General features: G+C 40.5%; 1 pseudogene; it reads right to left on the bottom strand.

Moving 5' to 3' along the window:
* Positions 1-17,058, bottom strand: part of LOC107826906 (UDP-arabinopyranose mutase 1-like) — a 33,017-nt pseudogene that overhangs the window by 4,553 nt on the left and 11,406 nt on the right.

Below are 17,058 nucleotides of genomic sequence, written 5' to 3'. Positions count from 1 at the left end.
GTTCAAAGTCATGACCTTGCCAGAAGTCATCTTGAGAAATATCTTACCGTATCCTTCAATTTTTGCTGTAGCAGCATTTCCCATAGAGAGCGTCTCTTCGGGTCCAGCAGAAGCATATGTAGAAAATGCTTCCCTCACAGCACAAACATGGCGAGTGGCTCCAGAATCAATCCACCACTCCTTTGGGTTTCCTACCAGGTTGCATTCAGAAAGCATGGCGCACAAGTCATCAACATCATCATGCTTTTCTACCATGTTTGCTTGACCCCTTTGCTTGTCTTTCTTCCGAGCACGACACTCCGTAGATTTGTGTCCGGTTTTCCCACAGTTGTAGCAGTTTCCACTGAACCGCTTTTTGCTTGGGTTGTATTTCGGACCAGAAGCCTTCTTTCTCTTTTTGTTATCTTCAACAATATTTGCTCCCATTATTGTTGAATTTCCACGGCCTCTCCTTTCAGCAGCTTTATTGTCCTCTTCGATTCTCAATCGAACAATGAGATCTTCAAGGGACATCTCCTTTCGTTTATGTTTCAAATAATTTTTGAAGTCCTTCCACAATCGAGGCAACTTCTCAATTATTGCTGCTACTTGGAATGCTTCATTGATGACAAGACCTTCAATGAAAATTGCGTTAGTAAAATTACTAAAAATTTTACTTTCAACATCAGTATTCATTTGAAATATACCTTCAGTAAGTAGATCATGAATAATCACTTGCAATTCCTGGACTTGGGTAATAACAGACTTGCTATCTACCATTTTGTAGTCCAAAAATTTTGCAGCGACGAATTTCTTCATCCCGGCATCTTCAGTTTTGTATGCATTCCACAATTCTTTTGACGTCTCCATGCCACTGTATACATTATACAGATTATCCTCCAGTCCGCTAAGAATATAATTCCTGCACAAGAAGTCAGAATGCTTCCATGCCTCAATCACGAGAAAGCTTTCATTCTCTGGAGTTTCATCTGGAAGATCAGGAACATCTTCCTTGATGAACTTCTGTAGACATAACGTAGTCAAGTAGAAGAACATCTTCTGCTGCCAGCGCTTGAAATCCATCCCAGAAAATTTTCCGGGTTTCCCTGCCGGTGCCAATGCCGGAGTTCGACTTGTCGATGCGTTGGCAGTCATCATCGGAACAGCTTGATTCCGTCATTCGCCATTTTTTTTTCTGAAAAAAAAATGACACAAACAAACGTTTAATAAATGTTTAAAACTAGAGTGAAAAATCACGTAGATTTTAATATCCAACAAAATGCCACGAAGGCTTTACTCTCCAAACGGGAGTACACAAAAACCACAAAGGTTATAATTTCCAGAATAATAAAAGTAACACAAATACAAAAATTAAAATTATTAAATTCCTTAAGCTTGTTGTTCCTCCTGTATTTGTAAAATAATGATTATGGAAATTAAAATGTTAGCTTATTAACGTAAATATAAATGATATAAATGAAATACAAATTAATTCGAGCCCACTGAATTCACAGTGTTTCCTTAAGGAATTTAATCCCCTCATAGTACCCAAGGTTATGGATTATTTTCTCCCAGGATAGAACGAATTACACACTGGTGTAGCGGTACTTCAAACCTCAATGTTTCAGCGAACACAAAGTTCGGCAGCAAATCACACTTACGATTGCTTTCTTAGTAGTTTAAAACAATGCAGAACAAGGGAGGAGAAGTCAGAAATTCGTATGGAAAATCTGAGAGGAAGGAGTGCAAAGTATAGCGAACGTTGAGTTTTCGGTGAAGAGAAGATCAATTGCTCTCAAGTTTTCAGTGTGTCTTCAACAGGCTGCTTGCACCCTCTATTTATAGTGCAATTAGCTGCTAAAAATGGACTCGCTGCCACTCATGAAGTGGAGCACTTGGCTATGGTGGACAGAGCACCAGGCTGTTTACTAATGGAGCAATCAATATGGCAATGGTGGCTGGAGCACTACTCATGGTGGCATGAGCACTTGCTCATTAATATTCACGGATTGAAAAACATCCGTTACAAACACGGATAATATTACGTTAATATTCACTATTAACAAATAAATTTGGTCTAAAAAATCAATCAATCAATCGATTGACCAAATCCGAATCCGAATCCGAATCCAAATCCAAATCCGAATCCGAAGCCGAATCCGAATCTGAAGCCGAAGCCGAAGCCGTAGCCGAGCCGAGCCGAGCCGAGCGAGCGAGCGAGCGACGACGGTGCGAGGCTTGCCTTCTTCCTAACTTTTTAAGAGCTACATGAAGTACATTTGTAGATAAACCCACCAAACTCCTTTTCCTCTACCAATGAGGGACAATGTCTCATTAAAAAGAGAGGGAAACTTAAAATTTTACTCAAAATTTTCATTTCCCTCCATTTTCCATTCATCCTCTTTTTAATACCTTTCCATATTAAAAAGAAACTCAACAATGTCTTCTTGCCGGAAAATTCCATTGTATTCTTTCTTTAAGTTCACAAATGGATTGCTAGCCTTGCTGTGATAGATGTAGGGTAATCCAGTCTTGATTCCTAATCCCAAGTGATCGCATATTACCTGTAAATTGTTTATTAATCAACTCGCAATCATTCAAAATTACTCGACCTTCATTTCTTTCATTTTATGTGATATTCTTTACTTTTTGTTTATTCCAAAAAATTGACACTTTCTATATTTAGAAATAATTTTTAACTTCAAATGTTGTAACATTTAATGGCATGATTTTATTGCCATAAAAATATCATGGCATATTTAAGAACTCATGTTTGAAAGTCTTTCTTTTATTTTTTATTTTAAAAAAAACTCCATACTTGGTAAAACAATTTCACATAAAATAAAACAAGAGGGCGTAATGCTTCTGTCTGCAAGCTCTTTTACTTTCTGCTTCACCGGAGTAAAACTATTGGCAATACAAAATACATGTTTTGCCATTTTGGTATAAGTAAATCGCAACTTATTCTAATCTTCTTGTGGTTCTAAAATATCTAAATTTAATTAAAAATAATAAATTTAATGCAATTTGAGTTAAAATTAATTAAATTAACTCTCGAAAAATAAAAAGTACCAAGCAAATTTGGACGAGGTTGTTGGGCCTCCAAAGCCACATACTTAAGTTGGCCCATTCTTTATTTGTTTGGTAAATAGATAGTTTTATAGAGATAGTCATTCTTTGTATTGTATTAGAAGTAGTCAGATGTAATAGCTTAGTTCAATCAATTGTGCTAGTTTTGTAAACATTATGGACCGGGTCTAAGTGAAGTATAAATAGTCAAAGGTCCAACTGTATTGGGTTGGCGAACCATTTTCCCATCTCTCACTGCTTCGTTCATATCTTTCTCTCTGATAAGAAGGATCTAGAATCCCTAATCTCCATTGACGATCCTTTTCATTGAGTTGATGTTTTCTGCATTAACATGGTATCAGAGCGGGAGACGGTCAGTCCTTACTCTCCTCTATTGAGCGATGTTACCCTCACCTAATTTCGTCAAGTTTTCGCTGTTGTCGGAGTTTGGTGGTTTCCGTTGATTTCTCGACTGGAAGTTATTTTTTTGGTTTGATTTTTTTCATTGCTGTCATCGGAGAAGTTGTACTAGCGCGAAGTTTCCATTTTTTTGATTGAATTTTGGCTACTCGAAGGTTCCAGATTTTGTCAGATTAGGGTTTGCTCGGCGAACTCATCAGAGTTTTGTTCGTCTTCCAGGCCTTACTTATTCAGGTTGCGAAGAAGGCTGGTATTCTCTTCTCTTATCTGATTGCTTGCTTTGTGGTGTTTGGTGTTATCATTTGTGACTTGTTGCCGTGAGTTGTCGATTGATACTTCCTAATTGCTATCATGACTGGTTTTAGTACATCTTCTGCATATACTCCTGAGCCTTCATCCCCCTTGTATCTCCAATCTTCTGATGTTCCCGGAGTATCACTTGTTCCTGTACCTTTCTCGGGGAATGGTTTTGGGGGATGGAAGTGTAGCATGATAGTTTCTATGTCCGCTAGGAATAAGATAGCTTTTATTGATGGTTCATGTCCCAAACCTACTGCGACTTCCCCTGATTATAAACAATGGGATTGTTGTAACAACATGGTTATATCATGGATAACTAGCTCGTTGTCTTCAGAAATAGCTGAAAGTGTTCAATACTCTGAGACAACTGAAAGCATTTGGAAACAATTAAATAACAGATATGGAACTGTAAATGGGACCAAAGTATTTGAATTAAAAAGGGAATTAGAATCTACTTATCAAGGATCCCTTGATATTGCTTCCTATTTCACCAAACTTAAAAGAATATGGGATGAGTTGGGGGTAATGTGTAGTGGTCATGCAAATACTTGCACATGTGCTGCTAAAGAAGGTCTTCAGAAGGAGAAAGAGGAGGATAAAGTTCATCAGTTCCTCATGGGACTGAATGAGGTATATGTGGGTGTCAGAAGCAATTTGATAATGATGCAACCTTTGACATCTCTGGACAATGTCTATAACATCCTCCTACAAGATGAAAAACAAAGACAAGTCAATCCTGCCATACAATTTACTACTGAATCAACATCTTTCAATGTCAATCCTCCCAATAACAAACCTTTTCAACCACAAATTAATGTTCAGGGATATCAGAGACAATTTAATCAGAGAGTCAATTTTGACCAATCCAAGTCTAACCTCTTTTGTAAGTATTGTAAGAAATCAGGACATTCCATTGATAAGTGTTCAAGTTTCACGGGTTCCCTCCAAATTTCAAGTTCACTAAAGGCAAAAAAGTAGCTGCCAATGTGGTTATGGACTCTGATTTTTCTACTTCTGAATGTTCTTCGCCTAACCAAGCCTTTGTTCCTTCTGCTGGTTCTAATGAACATGGTTCTGGGTTACCTGGTTTGACAAAGCAGCAGTATTCTCAGTTTATTTCATTGTTACAGGAATCTCATATCTCTGATTCTGGACCTCAACTCAACATTATGAGCTCTGCCAATTTTGCTGGTACTTTACTGTCTAAGAATGTAGTATATAGTTTTAATTCTACTCTACTTAGTCAATCTGATTCTTTAACTTGGATAGTTGACTCCGGTGCATCAGATCACATGACCTCTAATAAAGATTACCTTATTAATATCACACTTTTACCTATTCCTTTCCTTGTTTCCCTACCAAATGGGTACAAAGTTAAAGTCACTTGTACAAGTTCCTTTGCCTTAACTGATTCCATTATTCTTACAAATGTTCTCTATCTACCTTCTTTTAAACACAATCTTATTTCTGTACATAAACTCACAGACCAGTTTGATTGCATAATTTAGTTTACTAGACTTTCTTGTCTCATACAGGGCACTTCTCTGAAGAAGCCTCTGGATCTTGGTAAACTGGATTGTGGGTTATACAAGTTTGTGTGGGAAACGCCTTCTCAGCATCAAGCTACTCTGTCAAATTCTTGCAGCTTACCATCTATTTGTGATCCTGTTTCTTCTATTGTAAATACTGTTTCTTCCACCTGTAATAAAGCTGCTATGAATAAAATGATGGATATTGTTTGGCATAGTAGATTCGCTCATGTTCCTTTTATTAGAATGAAAAGTATTTCTGAAGTGTCTTTTGATATTTCTTCCACACAGTCTTTTACATGTCATGTTTGTCCAATGGCTAGGCAAACTAGATTGCCTTTCCCTGATAGCTCAATTAATAGCTCTAAACCTTTCCAACCTATCCATGTTGACACTTGGAGACCATATCACACACCTACTTACTCTGGTTCTAAATACTTTCTTACTAATGGGATCCAAGAGTAATATTTTCCCTCTTCTTAAGGCCTTTGTTGCACTTGTAAAGACACAATTTCATATGACTATTCAGTGTATAAGGTCTGACAATGCTTTAGAGTTAGGAGCTAGTCATGCTGCTATTTCCTTATTTTCTGAACATGGTATAATTTATCAAACAAGCTACCCTCACACACCTCAACAAAATGGTGTGGTTGAGAGGAAGCATAGAACTCTTCTTGAAGCTTCTAGAGCCTTACTTTTTCAGTCCCAAGTTCCCATTAGATTCTGGGGAGACTGTCTCCTCACATCCACCTATATTATAAATAGACTTCCCTCTAGTTTGCTTCAAAATAAATCTCCTTATGAGTTGCTATTTGGTAAAAGCCCAATTATTCTCACTTAAGGACTTTTGGTTGTCTTTGTTTTGCCACTGTTCCAATTCCTCAACGAGATAAACTGAAACCTAGAGCTAATCCTTGTGTATTCCTTAGCTATCACTTTGTAAAGAAAGGCTATAAGTTGTATAATTTGCAATCCAAGCAGTGTTTCATATCCAGAGATGTGGTTTTCCATGAGCAGCATTTTCCTTTCCTCAGATTTCTCCTTTCCTGTTGTTTCTGAGTCCCCTTTGTCACCTACTCATTTACCTTCTTTTCCCCATGATTGCCTTATGCCCTGTTCTTCCACTAATGTTCCCCCCAACACAACATCACATCCTGCTTCTACTTTCACACATGGTTCTTCATCTCCTACTCCTCCCAACACCTCTTTTCCTCCTGACATAGATGTTGCAGTTTCTCCTTCAGTTGCTGTCCCTGATTCTGCCCCTGCTTCTCCTTCTTTTAATCCTGATGCTGCTATTCCTGCACCATCCTCTATTCCCCTTAGAAAATCTGATAGACCTCATAATCCTCCTTCTTACTTAAATGATTACATCTACAAGCTGAACAATTCCCTTTCTTGCTCCTCTTCTAAGCCAGTATAATTTGAACCATATACATATTCCCAGGCAGCTCCTATCCCAGCTTGGCAAGATGCCATGAGGAAAGAGTTTGAGGCTTTGGAAGCAAATCATACTTGGGATATTATTGAGCTTCCTTCGGGCAAGAAGCCTATTGGTTGCAAATGGGTCTATAAGATCAAATACAAAGTTAACGGTGAGATTGAAAGATACAAGGCTAGGCTTGTCATTAGGGGGGACACACAGGTTGTGGGGGTGGATTTCAATGAGACTTTCTCTTCTGTTGTGAAAATGTCCACTGTTAAGTGCTTGATTGATGTTGTTGTTAAAAAGAATTGGTCTTTGTTTCAACTTGATGTCAATAATGCCTTTCTTCATGGTAACTTAGATGAAGAGGTTTATATGAAATTACCTCTAGGTCTCTCTGTTGCTTCTCCTTCTTCTGTCCCTTTGGCTTGTAAGCTGAAAAAATCACTCTATGGGTTGCGTGAAGCCTCTAGACAATGATATGCCAAGTTATCCGAGGCTCTTTATTCTAGAGGGTATCATCATTCCCTCAATGACTATTCTCTTTTCATCAAAGGATCTCCAGGTCATTTGGTGATATTAGCAGTCTATGTTGATGACATCATCCTTACGAGTGATGATTTGGTTGAAATTTCAGCCTTGAAGCAGTTTTTGGATGATGAGTTTAAAATTAAAGACTTGGGTTTTCTATACTATTGTCACACCTCCTTTTTGCGCGCCCCGCCCCGAAGGGTTAAATGCGCGGGTGGAGTTTTTCCAATTTAAGTGACAATATTCGAAATGAGATTATTTAATTCAGAGTCGCCACTTGGGAAAGGTTTGGCTTTTGGTGTCCCAAGTCACCGGTTTATCTTGAATCCCAAATCGAGGAAATTTTCGACTTTTCCAAATGAAGTCTGCGAACCAGAAATTCTAAGTAAGGAATTCTGTTGACCCGAGGGAAGGTGTTAGGCATCCTCGAATCCCGTGGTTCTAGCACGGTCGCTTAAATTGTTATAATGGCTAAATATCTGTTTTAAATACATGTTGTGACTTATGTGCTTTTTATTAGATTTATACCGCTTTTATTATTATCATTTATTTTTATAGAATTGCAACGTCGTGAAAATGCACGTCGAACCACGTCACAATCAATGCACCCGTGATCGTCGACACATTCGGACTTCGTTGAGATTCGGATTTGGGTCACATCAATGTGCACCCGAATTTAAGAATATGATTTAATTAAGCCGTGCCTGAAAAGTCTAGCGCGTTATTATTTTTGAGAAAAGGCCATGAGATTCACTAAATGGCCTAGCCCGAATTCTAAATATTATGATTAGTTGTTGAGGGCCCCGCAATTTGCATTTTTTATTAGGCGAGGCTCGTCTCATTATTTTTAGAAGGGTATCCTACAGTGACACATTTCTATTATTTTATTTCCAGAGATAGAAGAAAGAAAAATGTATGATAATTGAAATATATACTTTGGCCTAAACCAAACTCCTATCAGTTTCTGATTAATTACTTTTAAAGTAAAAGACGTCATGCCTTAGGAAAAATGCCCTGGTCGAACAAAAGATCACATATGAGATAGATGAAATGCAATACTTAATCCGAACATTTCTTAATTTGAACTTAACTGAACTTATTTGGACTAGATTAAAGGATTTAGTTACTGGATATTGTTACTAATGGGACTTTGAGCGTGACCCTATGTACTGCCTAACGGAACCAAAAAAAAGATTAAATGAAACATAAACAGCATTGTATAAGATTGGAGTATACATACCCCGTATTAACAAACAACTACCAAACTAAAACACAAAGGGGCTAAACCCAGTCAAGTACCAGTACATGCTTTCAAACTATTGAATTATGAACTAATCAAAATTTTTTACAGACCCGTTAGTGTACCATGAATATCACAACAAATACTTGAACTTCTTCAACCCTTTTCATTTCATGCTTTCGAATTGTTTCAGTTACATCAATACGGGATTCGAAATGTGTACCTGGAAGGCTGAAATGCAAAGAAGAAGAGGAGAATAACAGGGAAAATCAGCAGCAACAGGAATCAGAGTAACAGCAGCAGCAACAAATGAAACGATTGGGGTAGAATCTAGATCCCAGCTAGACCAAATCTCAGAATAGACCAACAAACGAACAACAGACCCAGTTGGATTTAGAAGGAATCAGTGTTGGACAACATATCAAGACCAGTGAAATCAAAACAGCAACTAAGAATGCAATTTCTAGTTTTTGTCTGTCTGTGCTATCAAACAGAGTTCTTCCCAACTTTTCTGTTTGTGTGTGTATATCTATCTCTCCATGTGTATTCCAGCTCTCTCTTTCAAAGAATTCCTCACAGTCTATCTATTTTCCTTTTCCCTTCTCCTTCTGTCCTCCTTTTGTGTGTGTGCGTGTGTATGTCTATCTCTCAATCCTGTATATCTCCTTCCCTTCAGATGGTATCCCCTTTCTTTCTCTTCTATTGTCTCAGTCTAATTCTGTATATGACTATCTCTAATCCCTCTGTATATCTCTGTCTATCAGCTCTACCCTATGTGTCCCCCGGTCCTCCTCTTATAAGCCTTCACCTTCCCCTTTTAACAGCCTGTTTAGAGTATATCAAACACCCCTCCCATGTGCCCTTTTCTTTTCAGTTCCACTTTAGCTAATTAAATATAAAACCCCATCATTCTCCTGGCAGCTTTAAACTTTCCCATTTTATTAACCAAAAGCAAATATGGGCAGTAGAATATATCTGACAGCATATGCTGTCAAACCATTTTTTAAAATCAAAAGCCTTTTATGCAGGAAAACAGGCTGTGCACAATGCACATGCTGTGCACAAGTGCACATGTCATCAACTCAGATTTCAGTTACAGACCAAAGCCTTAGGTTTCTGAAATCATATTAACGACTATAATTAACAGGACTTGGTTCTTAATTGATTCAGGCAAATGTTCAACAGAAACAACTCGATTTGTTATTGTTCGGACAGTTGAAACTAATTGACGACACATGTCGACTCGACTATATTAGCATTAACATACACAATTGTAGCCAAAAATCAGACATTTAAACAGTATCACATAAGGGGTTCATTTTGCAATGTCAAACAGAAAGGCCCTAAGAACTAAATGAATGACCAGTTACGGATTCAATTGAACATACATTTATACACACGCATTATGAAGAAAGAAACTGACTGAATACAGAGGTCCGGCCAAGGTGGACAATAGCAGTTCAAAAACACAAAACAAAAAGTTTGGCCATGCGGACAGGCCTTTAACAACACACAAACATACGAACTGAAATAAAGAAAAGAAAATTAACTCACCTTAAAGCTTTTTAAGGAACAAATCAGAAAAATCCACTGGCGTTTGGACGGACCTTCTTTAAGGTTGAATGGACTTTTAAACGAAGTGTTTCTCGGATGAGAAACACCTCGATTAAGGTCCATTAGGCCTTAATCTCTTCAGTTTGAACAAAGCACGGAACATGCACAGGGAAAACTAGAGTTCAAAAACTTAGATCTGGGATTCGTGTTTCCCTGGTTAGATTCGGACCAAACCAAGTATGGTTTGGTCACGAGGGGGGTCTGGGGAGTGTCTGGTATGATTTCAAGGCAGATCGGTGTAGATTAGGTTCCGACTCGAATCTTCAAATGAAGATTCGAGAAGGTGGGATAGGATTCGAGGCGTGTGGTTGGTAGATTTGGGTTCAGGACGTCAAGGGGGTTCTATGGTGTTAAGGGGAAGGTCACCGGCGTTCATGCCACCGGTTTTCATGGTGGGGGATACTAGGGCGGCTCTAGGATTTGGGGGTTGTGGTGAGGACGACGAAGGCTGGGGTTTGGATAGGGGGGCAGGGTAGTGTTAGGAGTTTATATAGTTAGTGAGCAAATGGATCCTGGCCGTTGGATGAGATGAGATGAAGGGCCAGGATCCTTTGGCTATCAGGGAACGACGTCGTTTCAAGGGTAAAGGGTTAGGGTCGGTCCGGGTGAGACGGGTCGGGTTTGTTGATGGGTTATGGGGAATTGATCTTGGCCGTTGATCAATTTGAGATCAACGGCCCAGATCAACCTGTACCAAAACAACGTCGTTTGGATTCTCTGGGCATCAGGTGGTGTTGGACCGGGCAGGCCTGGATTTTGGGCTGAGTTTGTTGGGCCAATTTTAACAAATTGGCCCAAGTCCGGAAGGGGTCTTTTCTTTTCTTTTTTTTTCTTTCTCTTTTGTTATAAAAATACAAAACTAAGTAAAATCAAATTAAAATAAACTGCTAATACAATTATTTGCACACACATTAAAATGATTCAAAACAGGTAAAAATTAAACAAAACAAAATCACGGGCAAAGATGCCTGTTCATGCTTTTCTATTTAACAACCATGTTACGGTTCAGATCATGCATGACACGTACATTTTTTGTATTTTGTTTTAATAAAGTAAAAATGGGCCAAAGTCATAAACAATTAACGAAGTGCCATGTAAAAATCTCAAAATTGTACAACGGGATCAATTGTTGTTATTTTTTATTTCTTTTGGAGCGATTGTCTCGTGAAACAAAAATCACGTGCTCACAGCTGCCCCTCTTTGTTCGGAAACACGAAGAGTTTTCGTGCAAAGATAAAGTGAGCGTGCATGAGCGATTTTTGCCTATGGACTACTCCGTATGAAGCATGTTTTTTTTTGAAAGATCTGACCGAATCTTGCTTCAAAGATTTCCTACATATCCTGGGCTAAACAGGAATCAGGTCAATGTAGTTCGAGAAGTTTTGGTAGCTGGGACTACCATGGGATTGCAATGCTTGCTGCTACTGCTGTTTCTATTGCCACTACTGCGTCACTGACCGCCTTATTACAACCAAATGGAAATTGGAAACTGAGCTAACTACTTGTGTGTATGTCCACTGCTAGTTACAAGATTCCTATCTATGATTCTTTTACGACTTGATCTTAGGTCTTAGCTGATTCTGCTTGCAGACTCCGATCTGAATCTTGATGCTTGCGAGTTGTGGTGACTTGTTTAATCTCTGGGATACTGAGTGAGGCGCGACTGGCAGGGTTCAGGACCTTAATTAAATGCTGGAGTCAATCCGCCTTCCATTTACTCCGAATCTTGGGACACCTCTTTTTTCTTCTTTGATTTTGAGTTGAGACTTATCTCGTGGGTCATTTAGATCCGTGTGGCTCGAGGTTAGACCTGCGGGAAAAAACAAACAAACGAACGAAATTTTCTGCCCCAGTTTCACTAGGAAAATTTCGTTAATTATTCACCAGGAAGTTCATAAAATTGATGAAAGAGGATATGCATGCTCAGTTCAGGGCTGGAGCCCTAACACCGGCTAGCTGGGGAGAGGTTCGGTTTGGGGTTTAAAACCTTAACGTCGAACAAAGGAAGAATTCAGTTTAGGGTTTAAAACCCTAATGCTGATTGCATGGAAAAGCTCAATTTAGAGTTTAAAACTCTAATGCTGGCTGAAAAGGAAAAAGTTCAGTTTAGGGTTTAAAACCCTAATGCTGACTAAAAGGGGAATTCAGTTCAGGGTTTAAAACCCTAATGCTGATTGCATGGAAAAGAGTTCTCGGGTTATGCCGAAAAGATTCATCGAGTCATGCTGGGAGGATTCATCGGGTTATGCCGAGAAGTTTATCGGATTATGCCGAAAAGATTCATCGGGTTATGCCGAGGGGATTCGGGTTATGCCGAAAAGATTCGGGTTATGCCGAAAAGATTCGTCGGGTTATGCCAGGGGAATTCATCGGATCATGCCGGAAAGGTTTATCGGGTTATGCCGAAAAGATTCATCGGGTTATGCCGAAAAAGATTCGTCGGGTTATGCCGGGAGGATTCATCGGGTTATGCCGGGAAGATTCATTGGGTTATGCCGGGAAGATTTATCGGATTATGCCGAAAAGATTCATCGGGTTATGCCGGGAGATTCATCGGGTTATGCCGGGAGATTCGGGTTATGCCGAAAAGATTCGTCAGGTTATGCCGAGGGGATTCATCGGGTTATGCCGGGGGATTCGTCGGGTTATGCCGGGAGGATTCATCAGGTTATGCCGGGAAGATTCATCGGATTATGCCGAAAAGATTCATCGGGTTATGCCGGGAGATTCGGGTTATGCCGAAAGATTCGTCGGGTTATGCCGAGGGGATTCATCGGGTTATGCCGGGGGATTCGTCGGGTTATGCCGGGAGGATTCATCGGGTTATGCCGGGAAGATTCATCGGGTTATGCCGGGAAGATTCATCGGATTATGCCGAAAAGATTCATCGGGTTATGCCGGGAGATTCATCGGGTTATGCCGGGAAGATTTATCGGATTATGCCGAAAAGATTCATCGGGTTATGCCGGGAGATTCATCGGGTTATGCCGGGAGATTCGGGTTATGCCGAAAAGATTCGTCGGGTTATGCCGAGGGGATTCATCGGGTTATGCCGGGGGATTCGTCGGGTTATGCCGGGAGGATTCATCGGGTTATGCCGGGAAGATTCATCGGGTTATGCCGGGAAGATTCATCGGGTTATGCCGGGAAGATTCATCGGGTTATGCCGGGAAGATTCATCGGGTTATGCCGGGGGTTTTGGGTAGGAAAAGTTCCTTGGGTTATGCCAAGGAGATCCATCAAAATGCATGAAAATATTTTGGGAAACTTACCTTTGGTCGTTTTCTGCTGCAGGGTTGTTTCAATGCTTGCGCGCTTTATCTCTTTTGGGCTAAACCTGCTTCTTGCACAGCTGCTTTGTGTCGCACCTGTCTCAATTTTCTTAAACAAAGAAAGATTATTAGTTTGACAACGGCGGTTGGTTTGGGGGCCTTGATTGTTCCAATTGCTCTGTCTTGGCCCAATTCTTGTTGAGAAACTCTGCTATTGATTGGATTTCACATGCGAAAACCTTTGGACTACTCAGACTTGCGTTTCCAGATTTTGTGATGATTTGTCTTATAAGGCTTTGGTTTTTCCGTCCCGTTCTGCTTGGGGATTTTATCAGGGAGACTCTGTGGGGATTTGTACAAGAGGAACTCCGCGTGGATTTGTCCAATGCGAAACTCTTTTTTTTTTTTTTTTTTTTTAACAAACTTGATGGGGATGTGCTGGGGTGGACTTCTTTGGGGAATTGTACGAGGGGAAACTCCATGGGGGATTTGTAACAAGGGATACCCTGTGGGGATTTGTTGGTTTTGGAAGCAAATCAACTACCATGGCCAGTCGGGATGGGACTGACGCGCTATTGAGGTCGTACATTTTATTTGACTCTTGCCAAACGGAGCCCTGTAAAACCGGTCCTGCCACCTTTCTTTGCGATTATTACGGAATTAAGAGTTAGATCAAAAAGAACTCAAAGAAAACTATGTAAAGGAGAACATATGAGTTTAAAGAGAAAACCCCCTTTCGGGGGGAAAAGAAGGACTTATCTGGAGTGTATGCCAGTTTCAAACTGACATGACATGCCTTTTGGACTGGATGCCCGACCTCCGAGACCTTGCATTTCCTCATGAATCAAAACAGATCTACATTTTTCAAAGCCTGGGAACCTTGCCAGGACTTTCTGAGGTGGAATCATCTTTTTGGCCAACAACGCCCTTTGCGGGTTTTCGCTAGTCGACCTCTCTCATTTCTCTTCTTACTGTCGCCTGCTAGTACTCTTTGCGAGTTTTTACTAAACAAGCTCTCTCATTTTTAATTTCTCTTCTCGCGTCGCCTCACGGTGCCCAAAGGTTTTCACCGACAAGACTCTCTCATCTTTATTCTCCTCATTTTGCTGTATCGGACCCAAATAATTGTATCTTCCTATTTTGAAATGCTCTGCTGATTGATCAGAAGGACTTGAAAAAGGTTTGGGGTGAAAAGAATTTGGATTGAACTACAACTTTGGAACCTTTTGGGTGGGATTATTGCTGAATCGTTATAACTTCTGCCCCAGTTTTACTTTCGGGGGGAATTCCTGGATTTTATTGTTGGTGTGACTGAACCCCAAGGAGAGGTTGCCTACGTATCCTCTCGGAATCAAGTCAAACGTAGTTCATACACACTTTTGTTTTTTTGGATTTTTGTTTTTGTTTTTGTTTTTTTTTTGTTTCTGTTTTTGTTTGTTTTGTTTTTGTCTTGTTTTTTTTTTTTCACTTTATTTTCAACAATATTTTCAGGTTCCAAAGAGGGTAATCAAAGAAGAGTAACCAACTCAAATGGGTTTTGCAAAGGGTTGATAGTGTTTGGGTAGCGAGAATGAAAGCCTTCGTCATCTCAAACTGTGCAAAGATATCGCCAGAGTGATTTAGACATATCGCTGCACCTGCTTTCCAAGCAAGGCTGACGTCGTTTTTTTCGACGTCGCCCAGATACAAATGCTCCATTTGGTAACGTTCTTCAATGACGTATGGACCATTCTTTCTGGGTATAATTGCCCGTGACAAACCGCAGTTATTAAGGTTATCATTCTGTACGGGTCTAAACCCATTTACTGCTCTCGAACTCTGCTTTAGTAACAGACATTTTCCAAACCATGAACCAATTTTCTTTAGTTGTTCCTATTTTTCAGATTCTTTATATCTCAAATTTTGACTCATTATTTGAAGTCTGATCGGAGTTCTCGTGATCCGGGCATGAAGTCCTCAAACATGTCATGTTATCTAAAGCTGCATTTATCAGAATTGAAGGGAACACAAAAGAAAGTGAGTAATCAAGCACGATTTCATTTCTTGGCATTTTGGGGAAGATAAGGAAAAAGGTTGACATTCAGGAAATTAAAACATGAAACTGAAGAAAAACATCTGAGCCACCTTCTGGGGTTACTTGTGATACAGAGAAAGTGGCAAGACAGGTTCATTAGGACTTCCGTTTGATCAAGAATGGCGTAGCCTTCTAGTTTTGAAACTAGGTGCTTGGTCCCATGTACGATACTTCAACGATGCTAGTGCCCTCTCCTGGCTGGACCATGTGTATTTTGCATAGCTCTTCCCTTGTCGCCTCACATATTTCCTCACTCTCGTCGAGCGGGGACACCTCATCATCTCCCTCTTTGTTGTATTTCGGTTCCCGTGGTATGCGTCCGACAAACACTGGCTCGTTCGGCCGAGGTTGTTTGATCGTCCCCCATACCATGGAGGCCTGCTTGAATACATCACTTATTCCTTTTTCTTGCTCCGAAGTTACCCTGGGTCCTTTTCCTGTATCAGCAACAGCAATTATGGCTTTAAGTGATGGATCAACTTCCTCGTCTTCACCAATCATCCCAACTATCGGCCCGTTGTTGTGGGCGGGCAACGGATTATTGGTCACATTTGGGATATCCTCGTCTCTCAACACAATCTTCCCTTGGTCTAACAGATTCTCTACAGCTTGTTTCAATGTCCAACAGTCGTTGGTGTCGTGCCCTTCTACCCCTGAATGGTATGCACATCTGACACCCCGCTGATATGATGGTGATCCCGGGTTCTGTCCGTTTGGTGGTATGGGCTGCAACAAATTCATTTGGATAAGCTTAGGGAATAGGGCGGAATAGGGTTCACCGATTGGTGTGTAGTTGGGTCTCCTGGGTGGTTCCCGAGGACGGAAATTATTCTGAGGAGGTCGAGGATTGTAGTGGTTTCGGTGAGGAGGCTGATTCCTAGGATGTGGGGCCTGCCCCCGATTGACTGGTTGTGACCGCTGGATATAAGGCTGGGTGCTCATAACCATGTAAGGCTGAGGAGCGTAGGTCGCATTTTGGTGGGGGAAATAATGTTGCGAGGTTCTTTCCGAAGAACAAAGCCCGGGATTATGATATTCTCCCACCTCTGACACTACCATGGATGTTTCCTCTTTCTTCTTCCCTCTTGCTATTCCTCCAGACCCGCTTTGGACGGCTTGGGAGGTTGCCTTTATGGCTGCCTGACTCAAAATTCTTCCCGTTTTCAAACCGTTCTCCACCATCTCTCCAATCTTAATCGCTTCTGCGAAAGGCTTTCCCATGGCTGACATCATGTTTTGGAAATAGTCGGACTCTTGAGCCTGGAGAAAAGTAGTGACCATCTCTATCTCGTCCATGGAAGGTTTTACCCTTGACGCTTGCTCACGCCATTTGATGGCGTATTCTCTAAAACTTTCCGAGGGTTTCTTCTTTAAATTTGACAAAGCATTTCTGTCTGGCGCGATGTCGATATTATATTGAAACTGCCCTACGAAGTCTCTGGCAAGATCATCCCATATATGCCAGCGAGATATGTCCTGGTCCATATACCATTCCGAAGCGATTCCCACCAAACTTTCTCCAAAATATGCCATTAGCAGCTCTTCTTTTCCGCCGGCTCCCCGCAATTGATTGCAGTATTTTTTAAGATGCGCAATGGGGTCAC

The sequence above is a fragment of the Nicotiana tabacum genome, chromosome 22 (assembly GCF_000715075.1).
Source record: "Nicotiana tabacum cultivar K326 chromosome 22, ASM71507v2, whole genome shotgun sequence".
NCBI lineage: Eukaryota > Viridiplantae > Streptophyta > Magnoliopsida > Solanales > Solanaceae > Nicotiana > Nicotiana tabacum.
Note: the sequence above shows the minus strand (reverse complement) of the source record. Positions and strands in the feature narration are given on the sequence as shown.